The 20,493-nt window shown below is 43.5% G+C and overlaps 1 protein-coding gene across 4 annotated transcripts in view; it reads right to left on the bottom strand.

Moving 5' to 3' along the window:
- elmo1 (engulfment and cell motility 1 (ced-12 homolog, C. elegans)) overlaps nucleotides 1-20,265 on the bottom strand; it is a 208,890-nt gene extending 188,625 nt beyond the window's left edge. The window contains exon 1 of one of the 4 annotated variants that reach the window (XM_036970712.1): nucleotides 20,053-20,265. The gene's annotated coding sequence lies outside the window, so the exon portion shown is untranslated. The remainder of the gene's footprint in view (nucleotides 1-20,052) is intronic. The other 3 variants (XM_036970710.1, XM_036970716.1, XM_036970713.1) reach the window with 3 other exon arrangements.
- Between the last annotated feature and the right edge of the window lie 228 nt (nucleotides 20,266-20,493).

The following is a 20,493-nucleotide window of genomic DNA, read 5'->3' on the forward strand; positions in this document are numbered from 1 at the left end:
GACCGGGAGCTGTCGGCTGTTGTCAAGGCTCTGAAAGCATGGAGACATTGGCTTGAGGGTGCTAAACACCCTTTTCTCATCTGGACTGACCACTACAATCTGGAGTACATCCGGGCGGCGAGGAGACTGAACCCTCGCCAGGCAAGATGGGCCATGTTCTTTACCCGTTTTGTTTTCACCCTGTCCTAGAGACCTGGTTCCCAGAACGCTAAGGCAGACGCACTGTCCGGGATGTATGACACAGAGGAGCAGTCCATAGATCACACTCCCATACTTCCGGCCTCGTGCCTGGTGGCACCGGTGGTGTGGGAGCTGAACGCGGACATCAAGCGGGCGTTACGTACAGAGCCCACTCCCCTCCAGTGTCCAGCTGGGCGTCTGTATGTTCTGTCTGCTGTCCGCGACCATTTGATCTATCGGGGCAACACGTCACGCTCCTCTGGTCATCCTGGCATCGGTCGGACAGTGCGCTGTCTTAGTGGGAAGTACTGGTGGTCCACCTTGGCCAAGGACGTGAGGGTTTAGGTTTCCTCCTGCTCGGTGTGCGCCCAGTGCAAGGCCCCTAGGCACCTGCCCAGAGGGAAATTACAGCCCTTACCCATTCCACAACGGCCATGGTCACACCTATCGGTGGACTTCATCACGGATCTTCCTCGCTCACAGGGTAACACCACGATTATGGTCGTTGTGGATCGGTTCTCTAAGTCCTGCCATCTCCTTCCTTTGCCTGGTCTCCCTACGGCCCTACAGACTGTGGAGGCCCTGTTTACACATGGCTCCACCACTCCTCCACTAACCTTTGCATCAGAGCCAGATCGAGGCTCCTGCGTTGGACGAATGGTTTAAGTGCTCGGAAGAGACCTGGGACGCCACTCATGTGCACCTGCAACGGGCCGTGAGGGGTCAGAATGCGAGCGCCAACCGCAGTGACCGGGGGACCAGATCTGACTCTCGACCTGAAATCTGCCCCTCCGCCTGCCCTGCCGGAAGCCGGGCCCGCGGTTTGTGGGGCCATTCAAAGTCTTGAGGAGACTGAACAAGGTTTGCTACAGGTTACAGCTTGCCCCCGATTACCGTATTAACCCCTTGTTCCATAGGTCTCTCCTCAGGCCGGTGGTGGCTGGTCCACTCCAGAAGTCTGAGGTGCGGGAGGTTCCTCCGCCCCCTCTGGACATCGAGGGGGCCCCGGCGTATGCCTTTCGAGCCACACTGGACTCGAGGCGTCGGGCGAGGGGCCTTCAGTACCTCGTAGAGTGGGAGGGGTACGGCCCTGAGGAGAGATGCTGGGTGCCGGTGGAGGATGTTTTGGACCCTTCGTTGCTGCGGGAGTTCCACCGTCTCCATCCGGATCGCCCTGCGCCTCACCTTCCGGGTCGTCCCCGAGGTCGGTGTCGACACGCAGCTGGGGTGTACTGTCATGACTTCCGCCGAAGTCGTTCGGGCGGCGTTCGGCGTCACCGGCCTTCTAGCCATTGCTGAGCCACTTTTAATTTTCCATTTGTTTTGTCTTTGTTTAACACACCTGGTTTCAATTCCCCAATTACATGTTAATTATTTAACCCTCTGTTTTCCCCATGGTTTTTGTGCGTGATTGTTTTATGCATGTTTGGTCCGTTATTGTGGGCTCAGTATTACGACATGTTATTGGAATTTGAGTAAAGTTACATGTGTTACACATCTCTGCTGTCCTGCGCCTGATTCCTCTGCACCAGCTACACCCAGACCACTACACCTTCATCATATTAGTTATATTGACATCTTTGAATTAGACCTTTTTCAAGTACGAAACCCACTTTCCCAGTATTCCTGACCTCTCTCCTCTTGTGTTCTTAAAGCAAAAGGTAATACGCTCCATGTGGTGTATTCCTTTTACAATGTCTGTCTATCCATTGTGTCACTGTGGGAGGGTATTTTTGTAGACATTTCCTAGTGATAGCCTTTTTACTGGCTGCCAGTAGGCAGTGTGTAAATTATCAGGTATTTCACCCAAGTACAAAGAAATTAAATGATTGTTCTATGTCAAATCCCATTATTTTTCCAATGATAGATCTTATTTCTCCCCAGTAAGTTTCGATTGCGGGGCAAGTCCAAAAGGTATGAGAGTGATCCACCCTTGACAGGCCGCATTCCCTCCAACAAGGATGTAGGGAGCCAGTCTGTTATGATTTCAGTTTAGGTGTCATCTTCTTGAGACTAGGGGGCAGTATTTTGATGTTTGGATGAAAAAGGTGCCCAAATGAAACTGCCTATTTCTCAGGCCCAGAAGCTTGAATATGCATATAATGGCAGATTGGGATAGAAAACTCTAGAGTTTCCAAAACTGTCAACATATTGTCTGTGAGTATAACAGAACTGATATTGCAGGCGAAAACCTGAGGAAAATCCAACCAGGAAGTGCTGTTATTCTGAAACCTCTCTGTTCCATTGCATGCCTTCCCTCCATTTAAAGGAGATATCTATGGCTTCCACATGGCGTGAACAGTCTTTAGACATAGTTTCAGGCTTTTCTCGCTCACCTTTCAGAGTAATGATCACATCGCGTCAGTGGATAGCTGGGTGACCTTAGATTTTTGCATGCACGAGCAGCTTGGAGCAGACCTTTTCTCTCTCTCCCTATTGAAAAGGCTACAGTCCGGTCAAAATATTAATCAATTATTTATTGCGAAAACTACCAGAGGATTTATTATAAAAAACTTTTACATGTTTCTACGAACTTTACAGATATTATTTGGAATTTGTGTCTGCCCGTCGTGACCTGCACGAGCTTGAGGATTACTCAACAAAACGCGTCAACCAAATGGAAGTTTTTGGATATAAAAATAATATTTTTCGAACAAAACAAACATTTATTGTGTAACTGGGAGTTTCATGAGTGCAAACACCCGAAGATCAAAGGTAAAATTGTATTGCCTTTCTGACCAATCCACTTTGCTGCTAGCTGTTTGTAATGTTTTGTCTGCTGAGAGAGCTGTCCTCACATAAAACGCTTGGTTTGCTTTTGCTGTAAAGCTTTTTTGAAATCTGACACGCCAGGTGGGGGCGGCAGGGTAGCCTAGTGGTTATAGTGTTGGGCTAGTAACCGAAAGGTTGCAAGTTCAAATCCGAGCTGACAAGGTACAAATCTGTCGTTCTGCCCCTGAACAGGCAGTTAACCCACTGTTCCTAGGCAGTCATTGAAAATAAGAATTTGTTCTTAACTGACTTGCCTAGTTAAATAAAGGTAAAATAAAAATTAAAATTAACAAGCTAAACTGTGTTTTGGTATATTGCACTTGTGATTTCATGAAAATTAAATATTTAATTTGTATTTGGTGCTCTGCAATTCAGCAGGTGTTGACGAAAATGATCCCGCTAAAGGGATCGGTGCACCAACAGGTTATCTTCTTAAGTGATCCCTTTGCGTGCCAATCCCATTAAAAGAACACCCAGTGAAATAGCAGCGAGCCAAATTCAAAAACAGAAATACTCATAAATCATACAAGTGTTATACATCGGTTTAAACGATTAACTTCTTGTTAATCGAGCCACAGTGTCAGATTTCCAAAAGGCTTTACAGCGAACACAAACCATGCTATTATTTGCACATATTTATCCACATTGGTTAATTACAAGTGAAAACTATATTGGTCATGCTTGCATATCATGAATCCTCCCCTTGATACGCCCCGTTGTCAATGTGTCATTAATCCTTAGCTAATATATATGTTATTAACGTGAAGCTACTTAGTGTGTTCATAAAGAACACAGACTTTTGGCTACTCACCCTTGTTCAGCATTGGGGAAAATAGGGGAGATATTTTACCTATTGCAATGTCAACCGTAACAACCCAAAGTCTTAACAGCTCGTGGTAACTATTAATTCTGTTAAGTCCGGTTCAGTGTCTTACATCTTCCCGTTGGAAATGCATGAGTCTCTCTCGGATGTGAACGTCCTCTCACCGAGATGGTTTCGCTCTTTCTCCATGACCCTGCTTGTCGACAACGATCCATGGGAGAGCTTGCTCGAGTCTTTCCGCTGGTGATGTCGCCTTTCTCCTGGCGGTATACTCCACTGGGATACCCCTCGACTTCAGATCCTCAGCCGCCTCGTCTGCATGCTCGTATGTAACCAGGCCATTTTCCAGAAATACCCACATTTTTGCAGGGAATGATGTTTGGAAGCGTATACCCTTCTCTTTAAGTGCTTTCTTAATGGGGATGTATTCTTTCCTTTTCAGTATCTCTCCCGCGTAGTCATGATCAAAGAACACTCGTATGTCTTTGAATAGACCCTCCACGAATTTGGGCATAGAGTATTTTTCTGCGCACTCTACTATGTTATAAAGTCTAGTGTTGTTTCGACGTGAGAAACCTTAGAGTTCTGTCACTATTGCCTGTAGTGCGTGTTGGTTTTTCAATGACTGTTCAAGTATTACCTTGACTGCGGTGTTCAATGTGTTTGTTTCCCCAATGCGCTGTTCTGCGTCCCCCATTCTTGTAGATATACTGTGAAGTTCTTCTTTGTTTTCTTCAAGTTTCTGGTTAATGTCCTTCTTGAACTAATTTAGTTATTTTCTAACATCTTCTCAAAGTTCCTCTCGTAAGCCTGTGAGCACCTTGCACAATTCCTCCTTTATCACCTCACAAGATGAGGGTTCTTTTGCTGCTGCTATCTTATTTGCGCTAGCATTAGCCATCTCGGGTTCATCGACGATTATATCTTCCGCTGTCTTGTTACGGGCTGTTGTTGTAGCTCTGAGACCTTTTCCTATTTTCCCCTTTTGTGTAAGTTATTATAATGCTCAGAGTAAATACTTGAATTTAGGGGGGGGGAAAACCCAACCGATGTGCAGTACGAAAAACTAGGCAGCCATTTCCTAAGTTGCATCACCGGAAGCCGGGTAAGAATACTTTCTGAAAGCAGTGTATGGCACTGGTCAGCTAGCTAGGCTAGAGTCCCAAGGGTCAGTAACTGGGAGCCATAAACCAAAGGGAGTTGTGTGTCGCTGCATTAAGAGAAGCTCTAGAGGCAATCATCTGTTGTTTTCAGAGAGAGAGACAGAGACAGAGAGAGACACTGACCAGGTCAGTTATGAGAGAGAGCAATACAGACAAAGAGTTGAGAGTATGTGGCAAATCTGAACGTCCTTGAGTTTTCCCATTTACTTTGAAATTCAATGTCAGCCATGACACAACAAACAGTCAACAACAGACAGATGGTCTTTTCTCGAGTTTGCATCCAAAATTGCAACCTATTCCCTATATTGGCCACTACTTTTGACCAGAGACCTGGGCCCGGTTTCCCCAAAAGCATCATAAGGCTAAGTTAACCCATTAGGGTGTCATGTCATGGTGCTCAATGACAGAAATCACATTTAGATTATGGTAATTCATCTTAACAGAACACACATCTCCTGTAATGAAGCAGCCAATAAAATCATTTTCAAATCATTTGCCAAAATACAAATTAGCTGGAAAACAACATTCTAATCAACACACCTGATGCGAACGAAATATGACAGATATGAAAATCTCTGTTAGAAACTTAGAAAGAGGGTGAATCTATAGATGCAACAACGACGTAGAATTTAATATGTTGAGACAAGAAAAAGAGGGGTGTGTAGCCTAATAGTTCCTCACAGTTGGCCTATTTAAAAAATATTTCCAACAATCTCCCCCTCGATAATCACAAAGCCATCTAATGATCCCATATATCCAGTGGAAATGTCATAAAATACCTTTCCCTTGTGCAAAATCAGTTGTCTGTCCTGAGCTCACTGCAGGGAAAAGCTGAGGGCCTAGAATAGACTATAGTTGATACAATGTTGCAAGTTCACTAGCTACAGTGTAGTGCTGGATCCAGTTGATTGTATCAAATCAATGTTGCACTTCACAAGAAATTGCTCAAGTCAAGACAGATAGAAGAGGGAGGGAAACAGGCTAGGTAAAGAGAATAATGTGATTGAAAATTTGAACATTTCAGTTCTTTCATCGGTATATTTTAAACAGTTTATATTTGGTCGGCCTTATGTTATTTACTTAGTTGACAAATGAAAGTGAGAGGCCAACGGCTGCATGGGCCATATCGGAGTTAGTTCCATACGCTCATTTAGGTAATGTAGTAGCCAATAGTCACTGTGCATGAATGTGTCCACATGGCAGAGGCTGCTGCTCTCGCATTAGTTGAATTTTAACTTTCATATTTGTATCATTTTAAATTAAGAGTTTTATGATTAACCTCTTGACAATGATTTTGAGAAACGAAAACGTTATTATTGAAATGAAACTTACATGAAAATGCACATATGAAAATCATAACTGGCATGCAGATCGGTATAAATGGTAGGATAAATTGTACGCTTCCTGAAACTTGAAACCCTATGAAGTCTTCATCAAATACTTTGCTCCACGTTTCTATGGTCGGATTTTCAAGCAAGGTAAAACATGCCTCATAATATTAAGTACAACATTCAGGTTTCAAACAACTAAGTATGATTTCAAAACGCATACTGCCTCCAGATCACATTGTAAAGTAGTGGGTGACACACTGATAGCCTGTTAACCATTGTTTTTTCTTCCAGTCAATTTGGCAACAATGCTATTTATCGGCTTTTCTTTTTGGGCCAAAAGCCAGCAATTACCGGCTAACGAAAATCGTGTTTGAGACCCAGCCCTTGCCGTGTTTTGAGCAGCCTTCTCTAGTTAAGATACAGACATGAATGAGCCTGTCGGACTGTGGTTGTAGGAATGTAATCCATTGTTTATATGGGGATGTGATGCTGCCAACGATAATGTCTGTATTCTCTCTAAACTCCATTGTAAAAGATAGGTCCTTATATCTGGGTTCTGCTAAAAATTTAGAGAATACCACAGATTCTGCGAGAATACCACAGATTCTGCGAGAATACCACAGATTCTGCGAGCGTCCCAATTGGTATCCTATTAAGACCCCTTGACTAACATTTTGTTAAATTAGATCCTTATTCTAAAATGGATTAAATTGTTTGTTACAAATAATCTCCAATCAATTGAGTTTATCACAGGTGGGCTCCAAGTTGTAGAAACAGCTCATGGATGATCAATGGAAACAGTATGCACCGGAGCTCAATTTCGTGGCTCATAGCAAAGGGTCTGAATGCTTATGTAAATAAAATATTTCTGTTTTTTTATTTACATTTTAAACCCCGTTTTAGCTTTGTCATTATGGAGTATTGTGTATAAATGTATAATTTAATCCATTTTAGAATAAGGCTGTAACCTAACAAAATGTTGAGAGTCAAGAGGTCTGAATACTTTCCGAAGGCACTGTACATAGTGCACTACTTTTGACCAAAGCTCTCTGGGCCTTCGTCAAAAGTAGTGCACTATATAGTGAATAGGGTCAAAAGTAGTGCACTTTTTAGTGAATAGGGTGCCATTTGGGACACCTATTTTCTTGATTCTTTATCATCTGACAGTCAGATTCCTGGTTCTGTGAGTTGTTGTTAAACTCAAGGTCAGCCTGTGATGAATGACACAGTCAACAAGAAAGATAGTGAGTGTATCACTGCCCTGGGAACATGACTCCACCACAACATCATAACACACACACGCACACTCACAGTAAGAGTCTTATCCAGTTTTTACTGGCATCTAGAATTCTCAGTCAGTAAAGATCGCCACACCTCCAGTTAATTACCACTGAGGTATGATAGGATCTCTCACAGAGAAAGCAAATTTGACAACCTAATCAGTGTATAGAAATGAAAATCTGCAGAGTTAACTTAGCTATTGCTACATCCTTAAAACCAATCTACACAATATTTCTCAAATATTAGTCTCTTTCAAATCAAACATCTATCCTATCCCCCTTTTGTCTCATAATTTTTAAAAAATGGAGGCCTTATGCAACATTCTTTCCTTGATGTGGTAAAAAGGAGCACATCAATTCGGTTTCCGTACACAGTGCTGTTTCATTAGGCTACGGCTCCATACATTTGCATAGTCAGATCGTACGTACTGGAGTGGAAATGAGAAACAGATCAAAGAGATAACAAGAGGGTCAGCCAAGGGAGAGAGGAAGGAAGGAGTGAGAGGCAGAGAGAGAGCAAGAGAGCTTATGGTTTCTTAGAAACCGAGCAAACTGATCCAGCCATCTCTCCCTCCATCCAATCTAACGCCTTGCTTTATTTTCAGTTCAGCTCACGATCCATCCATCCATCCATCCATCCATCCATCCATGTGCTGTCCTCTCCCATCAGGGGCAGGCTTTGATAAGACCTGTGCTGTGAGCGGCAGGCAGGGAGGGAGAGAGCGAGCGAGCGCGACAGACAGAGGAGAGGAGTGCTGTGACTCACATGCCACGTCTATGCTGCATGGAAAGGGAGCAGGCAGGGAGGGAGAGACGTGTGCGCACACACACACACACACACACACGGCAGTGCTACAGTGTAGAGAGTGATGTAGTGCTCTCCATTGGGCTATCTGGCGGATCTGTTATGGCGTGTGGTATATGTTCCTGGCATGGTAAACACCAATAAATAAATCAGCCATTCTGAGTGATCACCTTCAACCAATGGTGAATAATTTCTATCGTAATGGGAGTGGTCTCTTCCAGGACGAAAATGCCTCCATCCATAGGGCACGAGTGGCGACTGAATGGTTTGATGAGCGTGAAAACGATGTAAGCCATATGCCATGGCCGTCTCAGTCGCCAGATCTAAATCTAATTGAACACTTACGGGAGATTTTGGAGCGGAGCCTGAGACTGCGTTTTCCACAATCAACTAAGCACCAAATTTGAATTGTATTTATTAAAGGATGGCCATTAGCTGCTGCCGAGGCAGCTCTTCCTGGGGTCCAGCAACATTAAGGCAGTTATATACAATAAAACATATTACAACACTTTACACAATACATTAAGTGTGTTCCCTCAGGCCACTACTCTACAATACAAAATCCATGTGTATGTGTGTAGAGTGCATGTCTTATCATGTGTATGTGTCTCTTCACAGTCCCCGCTGTTCAATAAGGTGTATTTTTATCTGTTTTAAAAATCTGATTCTACTGCTTGCATCAGTTACCTGATGTGGAATAGAGTTCCATGTAGCCATGGCTCTATGTAGTAATGTGCGCCTCCCATAGTCTGTTCTTGACTTGGGGATTGTAAAGAGACCTTTGGTGGCATGTCTTGCAAACAAGTAGTGATGAAGTCATTATCTCCTCCACTTTGAGCCATGTGAGATGTAAATGCATATCATCTCTGTACATTTAGGGGCCAGCCGTGCTGCTCTGTTCTATTTCACTGGGTGTTGTCAAATCGTGCGAAGGGATCACTAAGAAGTTAACATACCATACATACCATAGTATATAGACAAACAAAAGCAGGCTAGATAGTTTGGTGCCAGGGGGTTTGGATTTTGTTTTGGGGGCCTTTGTGCCTCACCTGAAAAGGAGGTGAAACACTGACAGGAGCTATACAGTAGCAGAAGGCTTCTCGTAGACAGTGTCTTTGCGTCAGAGGGGTGAATTTAAACACCGGCTGTAGACTCCGAGCAAGCCATCAGGATCATGATTGGATTTCCAACTGATCCGTGCACACGAGTGTGCAAGCATTACTGAGCATCAGAAGTCCACATCATAATATTTTTATGTGGAGAACGACGAGAGCGATGGAACATGACGAGAATAAGGTGGATCCATAAAACGCAGCAGTAGGTGAGCAGTGACCCATCCTGTGAAACCTGTAGTAGAGGAAACACAGTGAGTCCACAGCTGGAGCTAACCTGTGTGAACACCTGGGTTGTACACCAGCATGCTCCAGCTGCTGGAGATGACCTGTATAACAGAGAGAAATATAATCAACACATCCAACACCATCCTGACACACTCACACCACACTCCAATGCACACACAACGAGAGACAAAAAACACATCTGCACCCATCCAAGCTATACTTAGATAAATTCCAAACATTAAAATGTTCATCTGACTGGTTCATAGTAACAGGGAACTAAATACCAAAACTCAAAAAGGCTACATACTGTACAAGCTCTTCCACAGACAGCTGAAAAGGGGTAGACCAAATCAATAACTATCGGTTAGCGAACTTGTTCAAATATCTGTGGGGAGGGATGGTATGTGGTGGTGGGATACTAAATAGACAGAAATATCTGATTAACACAACTCATTAGGACCTAAGTCTTCTTGAGTACAGCTGGAATGTTAGGGGACAAAGTGAATACTATCACTTAACAGATGATTTACTATCACGTAACAGTTAAACTCTGTTGAGCTGGCTGAACCATAACAATGTCAAACCTACTTGAGGGGGCTTCGTTGCCCTCAAATCAGGCTCAGTCCTCTGGTCTCAGTACAGATTACAGAAGAGTACTTACTTACTGAAGAGTACAAACAATGATCAAGAACTGATCAGAGTACAGCCGTGGCCAAAAGTTTGAGAATGAAAATTAATATTTGTGTCAAAGTCTGCTGCCTCAGTTTGTATGATGGCAATTTGCATATATTCCAGAATATTTTGAAGAGTGATCAGATGAATTGCAATTAATTGCAAAGTCCCTCTTCGCCATGCAAATAAACTGAATCTCAAAAACATTTCCACTGCATTTCAGCCCTGCCACAAAAGGACCATCTGACATGTCAGTGATTCTCTCGTTAACACAGGTGTGAGTGTTGACGAGGACAAGGCTGGAGATCACTCTGTCATGCTGGTTGAGTTCGAATAACAGACTGGAAGCTTCAAAAGGAGGGTGGTGCTTGGAATCATTGTTCTTCCTCTGTCAACCATGGATACCTGCAAGGGAACACGTGCCGTCATCATTGCTTTGCACAAAAACGGGCTTCACAGGCAAGGATATTGCTGCCAGTAAGATTGCTCCCAAATCAAGCATTTATCGGATCATCAAGAACTTCAAGGTGAGCGGTTCAATTGTTGTGAAGAAGGCTTCAGGGCACCCAAGAAAGTCCAGCAAGTGCCAGGACCGTCTCCTAAAGTTGATTCAGCTGTGGGAATGGCAGCAGGCAGGTGTGAGTGCATCTGCACGCACAGTGAGGCAAAGACTTTTGCAGGATGGCCTGGTGTCAAGAAGGGCAGCAAAGAAGCCACTTCTCTCCAGGAAAAACATCAGGGACAGACTGATATTCTGCAAAATGTACAGGGATTGGACTGCTGAGGACTGGGGTAAAGTAATTTTCTCTGATGAATCCCCTTTCTGATTGTTTGGGGCATCTGGAAAAAAAGCATGTCCGGAGAAGACAAGGTGAGCGCTATCATCAGTCCTGTGTCATGCCAACAGTAAAGCATTCTGAGACCATTCATGTGTGGGGTTGCTTCTCAGCCCATGGAGTGGACTCACTCACAATTTTGCCTAAGAACACAACCATGAATAAAGAATGGTACCAACACATCCTCCGAGAGCAACTTCTCCCAACCATCCAGGAACAGTTTGGTGATGAACAATGCTTTTTCCAGCATGATGGAGCACCTTGCCATAAGGCAAAAGTGATAACTAAGTGGCTCGGGGAACAAAACATCAATATTTTGGGTCCATGGCCAGGAAACTCCCCAGACCTTAATCCCATTGAGAATTTGTGGTCAATCCTCAAGAGGCAGGTGGACAAACAAAAACCCACAAATTCTGACAAACTCCAAGCATTGATTATGCAAGAATGGGCTGCCATCAGTCAGGATCAAATCAAATGTATTTATATAGCCCTTCGTACATCAGCTGAGATCTCAAAGTGCTGTACAGAAACCCAGCCTAAAACCCCAAACAGCAAGCAATGCAGGTGTAGAAGCACGGTGGCTAGGAAAAACTCCCTAGAAAGGCCAAAACCTAGGAAGAAATCTAGAGAGGAACCAGGCTATGTGGGGTGGCCAGTCCTCTTCTGGCTGTGCCGGGTGGAGATTATAACAGAACATGGCCAAGATGTTCCAATGTTCATAAATGACCAGCATGGTCAAATAATAATAATCACAGGCAGAACAGTTGAAACTGGAGCAGCAGCACGGCCAGGTGGACTGGGGACAGCAAGGAGTCATCATGTCAGGTAGTCCTGACATGTGGCCCAGAAGTTAATTGACAGCATGCCAGGGCAGATTACAGAGGTCTTGAAAAAGAAGGGTCAACACTGCAAATATTGACTCTTTGCATCAACTTCATGTAATTGTCAATAAAAGCCTTTGACACTTAAGATGTGCTTGTAATTATACTTCAGTATTCCATAGTAACATCTGACAAAAATATCTAAAGACACTGAAGCAGCAAACTTTGTGGAAATGAATGTGTAATTCTCAAAACTTTTGGCCACGACTGTACAGCAGAAGAATATAAACGCAGTGAGCCCATTTCCTTACAGTTCTGCCATTCCCTTAAGCCAGTGCTTCTGTGGTGTAATATTAATAACTGTCACAAGACAAGAGGTTCATTGTGTATTCAGTGTTTGCAGCATCACAGATTTATACTACAAATGACTGGATTAGCATCACCTCATCTCAAACTCTGTGTGTGTGTGTGTGTGTGTGTGTGTGTGTGTGTTACTTTAGAGTATAACACCTTCATTTACATTTACCTGCGGTTTCAATTAACGCTGTAACACTGCAGGGAGCCATTAAAACACCTGGATACATAAATCTTAAATGGAACATCGAATCAATTCAACCTTAAGCTACATGAGGACATGTCGAGCCTAGGAGAGATTTACTAACAGATTAAAGGATTATAAATAGGATGTTTAGGGTATTAAACACTGCCAACCCGGCGAGGTAAAAAAGACAGTGAAGTTTGAGTCAAAAAAGTTTGACAGGCGGCAACTGGAAGCTTTTTAGACAGGACTTCTGGTGGGGGAAACCATTAAGATTAACAAATAGCAAGCGAGGAATACATCAATAGGATAACAATTTACATACCTCAGCAAGAACGAGAGAGAGAGAGAGAGAGAGAGAGAGAGAGAGAGAGAGAGAGAGAGAGAGAGAGAGAGAGAGAATGCCAGGCGAGGTTTTCTACTCATAAATTGCCATGGTTGGAGGTGAGAGGGTGCCAAACTTCAGAGCAATTTATGTGCACCCAGGCACATGTGGTGAATCTGAATGAGCCATGCTCCCTTGGAACGATCTCCTTTCAGTCTGCAACCTAACCCATATGTATCAAGCATCTCTGAATGTGAGTGCTGATTTGGGAACAGTTTAGCATTTTAAGTCATAATGAATCAGATTATTATGGACAGGCGGGACTTGATCCTAGATCAACACTCCTATTCAGAAAGTGCAGACCTTGATCTCCTGACTGGCACGGTGGTCTAAGACACTGCATCTCAGTGCTAGAGGCATCACTACAGACCCTGGTTCGATTCGAGGCTGTATCACAACCGGGCCGTGATTGGGAGCCCCATAGGGCGGCGCACAATTGGCCCAGCGTCGTTAGGGTTTGGCCGGGGTAGGCAGTCATTGTAAATAAGAATTTGTTCTTAACTGACTTGCCTAGTTAAATAAATAAAAATCTCTAGATTATTAATCTCTAGATTTAAAACAAAAGATACTGCTCTTTAACATAATTCCTCTTCATCAATGAGGCTTATACTGGGATAAATGTGAGGGGGAAAACCAAAGCTGGAAAGAATTCACTTCTAAATACTATTAACTGTGTGTCATTTTCATTTAAAGACCCCTTAGGGGTTTAGAAATGTTTATTTGGGCAAATCAAGAATCGGGCAGGAGCTTGCTCTGACCATTTAAACAGTCTTTTCTCCTGCGTGCGTGCGTGCGTGCGTGCGTGCGTGCGTGCGTGCGTGCGTGCGTCTGTGTGTTATGACAATTAAAATAGTATTTTCCCTGTGTGTTCAATTTCTTTGTCATACTGTTCTTCAGGGGTCTATAAAAAGGGATGATATTCTACTGACACATCACTTCTGGACTGCTAGTCAAGGCTTTCCAGGCTGGACACACTGGTCCTCCAGGTGTGAAGAAGAGTTAGTAAAAACAAACACACACATAGTGGATTTAGGAATAGGTTATATGACTACATTGTTGTGTAGATTTATGGAGGCATCAAGTGACACCACATCAATTGTGACAACGTATTGTACTCTGTTAGATGAACGCATACTGTAAGACTACAACTTAATCAAATCAGGCAATTAGCTCCATCCTAAACCCCATACCAAATCTCCATAAGGCAGAAAATGTAGATACCACTGATATGTAACTGAGGAATTAAGAATCGGTTGGCATCTTTGAGGAACTCAGTACAAGGCAAGGCCAATATCAATACAAGGGATAGTCTACACTGGCCTTCATATCCAATGATACGCCATAAATATTTCCAATACAGTCACATCTGTCTACCACAGTCCTGACACCCATAATCCCTGGCAGCCAGACTCGGAGGGAGCCAGTATCTTCGGTGTGTTTATATCAATAGGACATGATGAAACGGGCATTCCTGCTGCTGTGCCATCACAACAAACAAACACACATCTCTTCTGGTTAACGGAACATGGATGAGGGGCTGCACTGCCCTCTGTGAAGAGGTCTCTGAGATCATCATAGCTGGGGCCATACTACTGTCACACACACTCACAGTCAGACGAAGCAGCTCCGAAAACATAGGATTGGTGTGTGTGTCATTTTTTCAAGATAAATGATCCAATCTATAGGATGGAGAAAACATCTATAGAGAAAAGATCTATAGGATATAATAAACATCTATAGAATTAACATATATAAAGAAATCATCTATAGGATAGAGAAAACATCTTGAGAAAACATCTATAGGATAGAGAATTCCTCTATAGCGGGTATTCCCAAACTATCGGGGGTATGCCAAATAAATTGTAAATCACAATTCTCAATCAGTCCATTTAGTAAGGCCCGCATTCATTAAGACACATAACAGCTCTACTGATAGTACTGCTACTACCAGCAATACTATACCTGCACCTGTCGACAAGTTGTTCTGCTTCCACGAGCACATCCAATGCTAGCATCAGTAATTCATAATAGATTTGTTGGTAGCCCAGCTAGCATGGACACTGACCGTTGAGAATCTGATGCAGCCGAAGAGCTACTGCACCCTTACCCGGGAAAGCGCCAAGCTACTGCCCCCTTACCCGGGAAAGCACCGAACAACAGACAGAGACGTTGGACCATCGAAGAGGTGCAACTATGCTGAGAACGACATTGACTTGGGGTTCACTTATATTGGGAGTAGTGCCTTTCCTCAGCCACAGTGTGTTATATGTGCAAAAGTACTAACTCACAACTTGATGAAACCTTCACTCTTGTGCAGACATTTAGAAACTAAATACAACAATTAGAAAAATAAGCCACGGGAGTTTGAGCAAGAATTAAGACGACTTTCGAGTAGTAAGACATGTATAAAAGCAACAGATACCATTAATAAGAAGGGGCTAGAAGCATCTTATATGGTGAGCTACCGAGTAGCTAGGACAGGCAAGCCTCATACTATTGTGGAGGACTTAATTCTTCCTGCTGCCACAGATATGGCTGGGACAATGCTGGGGGAAAAGGCCAAAAAAACTATAGACAATGACTTCATCAAACAACACTGTTTCACAACTCATCAGTGACGTGGCAGGAGATGTTTTGAAACAATTACAACTTCGCATACAAGCCAGTGGAATCTATGCGTTACAGCTGGATGAGTCAAGAGACGTGGCAGGCCTGGCACAGCTCCTGGTATATGTCCATTACGTTTATGGGGGGTCAATTAAGGAAGACATCCTCTTCTGCAAACCACTGAAACCCAGGAGAGGATCATTTTTAAAGTATTGGACAGCTTTGTGACATCAAATGGACTTTGGTGGTCAAGATGTCTTGGTATCTGTACTGATGGCGCAAAAGCCATGACAGGGAGACATAGTGGAGTGGTAATGCACGTGCAAGCAGTTGCACCCGACACCACTTGGGTACACTGGATTGCCTGACAGCTTGAAAGACGTTTTCAAATCAAATCAGATTTTATTTGTCACATGCACCGAATACAACAAGTGTAGACCTTACAGAGAAATGCTTACTTTACAAGCCCTAAACCAACAATGCAGTTTCAATACCAAAAAAAAGTTAACGATAAGAAAAACAAATAATTAAGGGGCAGCAGTACATAACAATAGCGGGCCTACATACAGGGGGTACCGGTTCAGAGTCAGTGTGTCAATGTGCGGGGGCACCGGTGGAGGTAATTATGAACATGTAGGTAGGGTTATTAAAGTGGCTATGCATAGATAACAGAGAATAGCAACAGTGTGTGGGGAGGGGGGTGAAAATAGACTGGGTAGCCATTCGATTAGATGTTCAGGAGTCTTATGGCTTGGGGGTAAAGCTGTTTCGAAGCCTCTTGGACCTAGACTTGGTGCTCCGGTACCGCTTGCTGTGCAGTAGCAGAGAGAACAGTCTATGACTAGGGTGGCTGGAGTCTTTGACAATTTGTAGGGCCTTCCTCTGACACCGCCTGGTATAGAGATCTTCGGTGCCAGGAAGCTTGGCCCCGGTGATGTACGGGGCCGTACGCACTACCCTCTGTAGTGCCTTGTGATCCGAGGCCGAGCAGTTGCCGTACCAGTCAGTGATGCAACACGTCAGGATGCTCTGAATGGTGCTGCTGTAAAACCTTTTGAGGATCTGAGGACCCATGCCAAATCTTCTTTTCAGTCTCCTGAGGGGGAACAGGTTTTGTCGTGCCCTCTTCACGACTGTCTTGATGTGCTTGGACTATGTTAGTTTGTTGGTGATGTGGACACCAAAGGAACTTGAAGCTCTCAACCTGCTCCATGGGGTAGGGTATGTACGTACAGTCACTGTGGGGACGACGTCCTCGATGCACTTATTGATAAAGCCAGTGACTGATGTGGTGTACTCCTCAATGCCATCGGAAGAATCCCGGAACATGTTCCAGTCTGTGATAGCAAAACAGCCCCATAGTTTAGCATCTGCTTCATCTGACCACTTTTTTATAGACTGAGTCATTGATGCTTCCTGGTTAAAATGTTTGCTTGTAAGCAGGAATCGGGAGGATAGAGTTATGGTCAGACTTGCCAAATGGACGGTGAGGGAGAGCTTTGTATGTGTCTCTGTGTGTGGAGTAAAGGTGGTCTAGAATCTTTTTCACCTCTGGTTGCACATTTAACATGCTGATAGAAATGTTGTTGTTTGCTTACGGCGGAATACAGCTCATTGAGTGCAGTTTACGTGCCAACTGCGCTCTGTGGTGGTACGTAGACAGCTACGAAAAATTCAGATAGGTAGCTCATGAGATACTCTACCTCGGGCGAGCAAAACTTTGAGACTTCCTTCGATATCGTGCACCAGATGTTGTTTACATAAATGCATAGGTCCCCGCCCCGTGTCTCACCAGAGGCTGCTGTTCTGTCTTGTCGATAGAGTGCATAACCCGCCAGCTGTATGTTCTTAATGTCGTCGTTCAGCTACGACTCAGTGAAACATAAGATATTACAGTTATTAATGTCCAGTTGGTAGGATATACGTGCTTTCAGTTCATCCCATTTATTTCCCAGTGATTGAACGTTAGCTTGCAGAATGGAAGGCAAGGGCAAATTAGCCACCGTCGCCTGATCCTGGCAAGGCACCCGGATCTTTTGCCTTGAAATCTCTGTTTACTTCTACAGCGGGTCACGGGGATCGGGCCTGGTTGGGTGTCTGCAGTATACCCCTCGCGTCAGACTCATTGAAGAAGAACTCCTCGTCCAATTTGAGGTGAGTTATCCCAGTTCTGATGTCCAGAAGCTCTTTTCGGTCATAAGAGACAGTAGCAGCAAAATTATGAACAAAACAGGTTACGAACAATTTGAAAAAAAAAATAATAATAATTGCATGCTTGGTTGAGAGCCGATGAGACGGCAGCCCTACCCTCCGGCGCCATTTAACTTTGTTAAAGCAAAGCCCCGGAACTCTCGTGTATTTTCTGCTCTATGCAATGATATGGGCAGCAACCATGAAACACTTTTACAACATACAGAGAAGTGTGCTGGTTATCAAGGGGCAAAGTATTGACACGTTTTTTTTTTAATTGAGAGACAAGCTTAGTTATTTACTGACCATCATTTTCACTTGTCTGACTGCTTGCATAATGACGAGTTTCTCACACGACTGGCCTATCTGGGTGATGTTTTTTCTCGCCTGAATGATCTGAATCTAGGATTACAGGGACTCTCCGCAACTATATTCAATGTGCTGGACAAAATTGAGGCTATGATTAAGAAGTTGGAGCTCTTTGTCTGCATTAAGAAGGACAACACAGGTCTTTCCATCATTGTATGATTTTTTTTGTGTGTAAATGAACTCAAGCTTACAGACAACGTCAAATAGCGAAGCACCTGAGTGAGTCGGGTGCGCAATTACGCAGGTACTTTCCCCGAAATGGATGACACAAACAACTGTATTCATTATCCCTTTCATGCCCTGCCTCCAGTCCACTTACCGATATCTGAACAAGAGAGCCTCAAGGAAATTGCAACAAGTGGTTCTGTGAAAATTGATTTCAAATCAGAAGCCATTGCCAGATTTATGGATTGGGCTGCGCTCAGAGTATCCTGCCTTGGCAAATTGCGCTGTTAAGACACTGATGCCCTTTGCAACCACATACCTATGTGAGAGTGGATTCTCAGCCCTCACTAAATACAGGCACAGACTGTGTGGAGAATTATTTAAGACCGAGACTCTCTCCAATACAATCCAACATTGCAGAGTTATGTGCATCCTTTCAAGCACACCCGTCTCATTAACCTGTGGTGAGTTATTCACCATTTTCAATGAACAAATAAGGTTTTCTATGTAAGATGGTTAAATAAAGAGTAAAATTATTGATTATTATTATTTGTGCCCTCGTCCTATAAGAGCTCTTTGTCACTTCCCACTCATTCTTATGTTTAATAAATGTATCGTATTGTGTGTGGCAGGCTTACAATGATGGCAACAAACAAAACAACGGGACTATAAAATGTTTGCCAACCACTGATCTATAGGATAGAGAAATCATCAAGAGAAACCACCTATAGAAAAATCTATAGGATAGAGAAAACATCTAGAGAAACCATCTATAGAGAAATCATCTATAGGATAGAGAAAACATCTAGAGAAAACGTCTATTGGATAGAGAAAACATCTAGAGAAAACGTCTATAGGATAGAGAAAACATCTAGAGAGAAAACATCTATAGAATAGAGAAAACATCTATAGGATAAATAAAACATCTATAGAGAAAACATCTATAGAGAAAACACCTGCAGGCAAACTGCTGCCACTGGATGCTTCTAGCCTACAATTACTCCCAAAATGCCATTGATTGCAATGCAATGAATTTAATGTGGTTGAATTGATAGCGTGCCTCCCATATCTGGTCATTGCGTATATCCCTCATACAATAAAAGCAACTCAATCTGAAGGAGGTGAAACATTTTCAAAACCACGTGCAAGGGAAACATAGGCAGGAGGAGATGAGCCTGTGGGTTAATTCAGGTTTACAGTGGCCAAAGCTGAACCAGGGAAGTTTGAGCTCTTTGATTAAGAACTAAAAGAAAAATACGATTGTATGCCTAGTCATTCAATAATCTTCTTATTCATATAAATAACACTTCTAAACTGATCGAGGATATATTGTAACTTGCCCTGTATGCTACAGAACAAAGTATGGACAGAGCTATTTTGTAAACAAGTTATCCACTTGTGTTTCAACAACACACGACCACATACACGACCTATTTCATGGGAAGTCCAGTGTTCAGGGTGGAATTGTAAACTGGAGGCGAACGAGCCAACTTCAAGAGCGGCTGGATTGTTTTGAGCAAGCGTGTCAATCAACAGAACAGCGCCCAGAACCACTGGCGGCCACTCCTGCTGAAAAGTAGCCTACTGACACAATTTCCATGGCGCGCAGACTAGGCTACTGTATATAACCTGAAATGTAACACTGGCAGTAACATTGGCAATAGTAGGGAGGTGTTTAATAGCGTGTAGCCTAAATCAGTAGAAGCAAAGAAAAAAACTCAAATACATGCTTTCTGTGTAGGCTAAATCAAAGAACATTTTGAATGTTTACCAACCTGGCAAAGCGCGGGGACTTATCCTGTGCCAAAGCGCTGATGTTCGGAGTTGGTGTCACAGACAGACAGTCAGTCAGTTCTGTGTTTTCTGTCCCTCTCCTGAGCGCTAAATTGTGCTGATGTTTTCACTTCCTCTTTCTTCGCCTTCTGTTGGTTGGCTCCGCTCTCCTCCGAGGCTCGAGCAGCGATGCGAGGGACGTCGACCAATTAAAACCCAACAAACAATTGAACAATTGAATGGGACGACAGGACACTCCCCGTTGATGTGTGGCAATTATTATGATAGCAAATGAATAACGTCATGCTTGAACCTCGGGATAAGCGTTTAATATTTCATAGCTATCGATGAATTAATACATAATATATCAAAGACAGCATATGGGGGTGGGGGTTAGGCCTATAACCTTGTAGCCTACCATCTTTATTTGAAATAAAAGGGGG

This window comes from Oncorhynchus mykiss, chromosome 32 (genome assembly GCF_013265735.2).
Source record: "Oncorhynchus mykiss isolate Arlee chromosome 32, USDA_OmykA_1.1, whole genome shotgun sequence".
NCBI classification, from domain to species: Eukaryota; Metazoa; Chordata; class Actinopteri; order Salmoniformes; family Salmonidae; genus Oncorhynchus; species Oncorhynchus mykiss.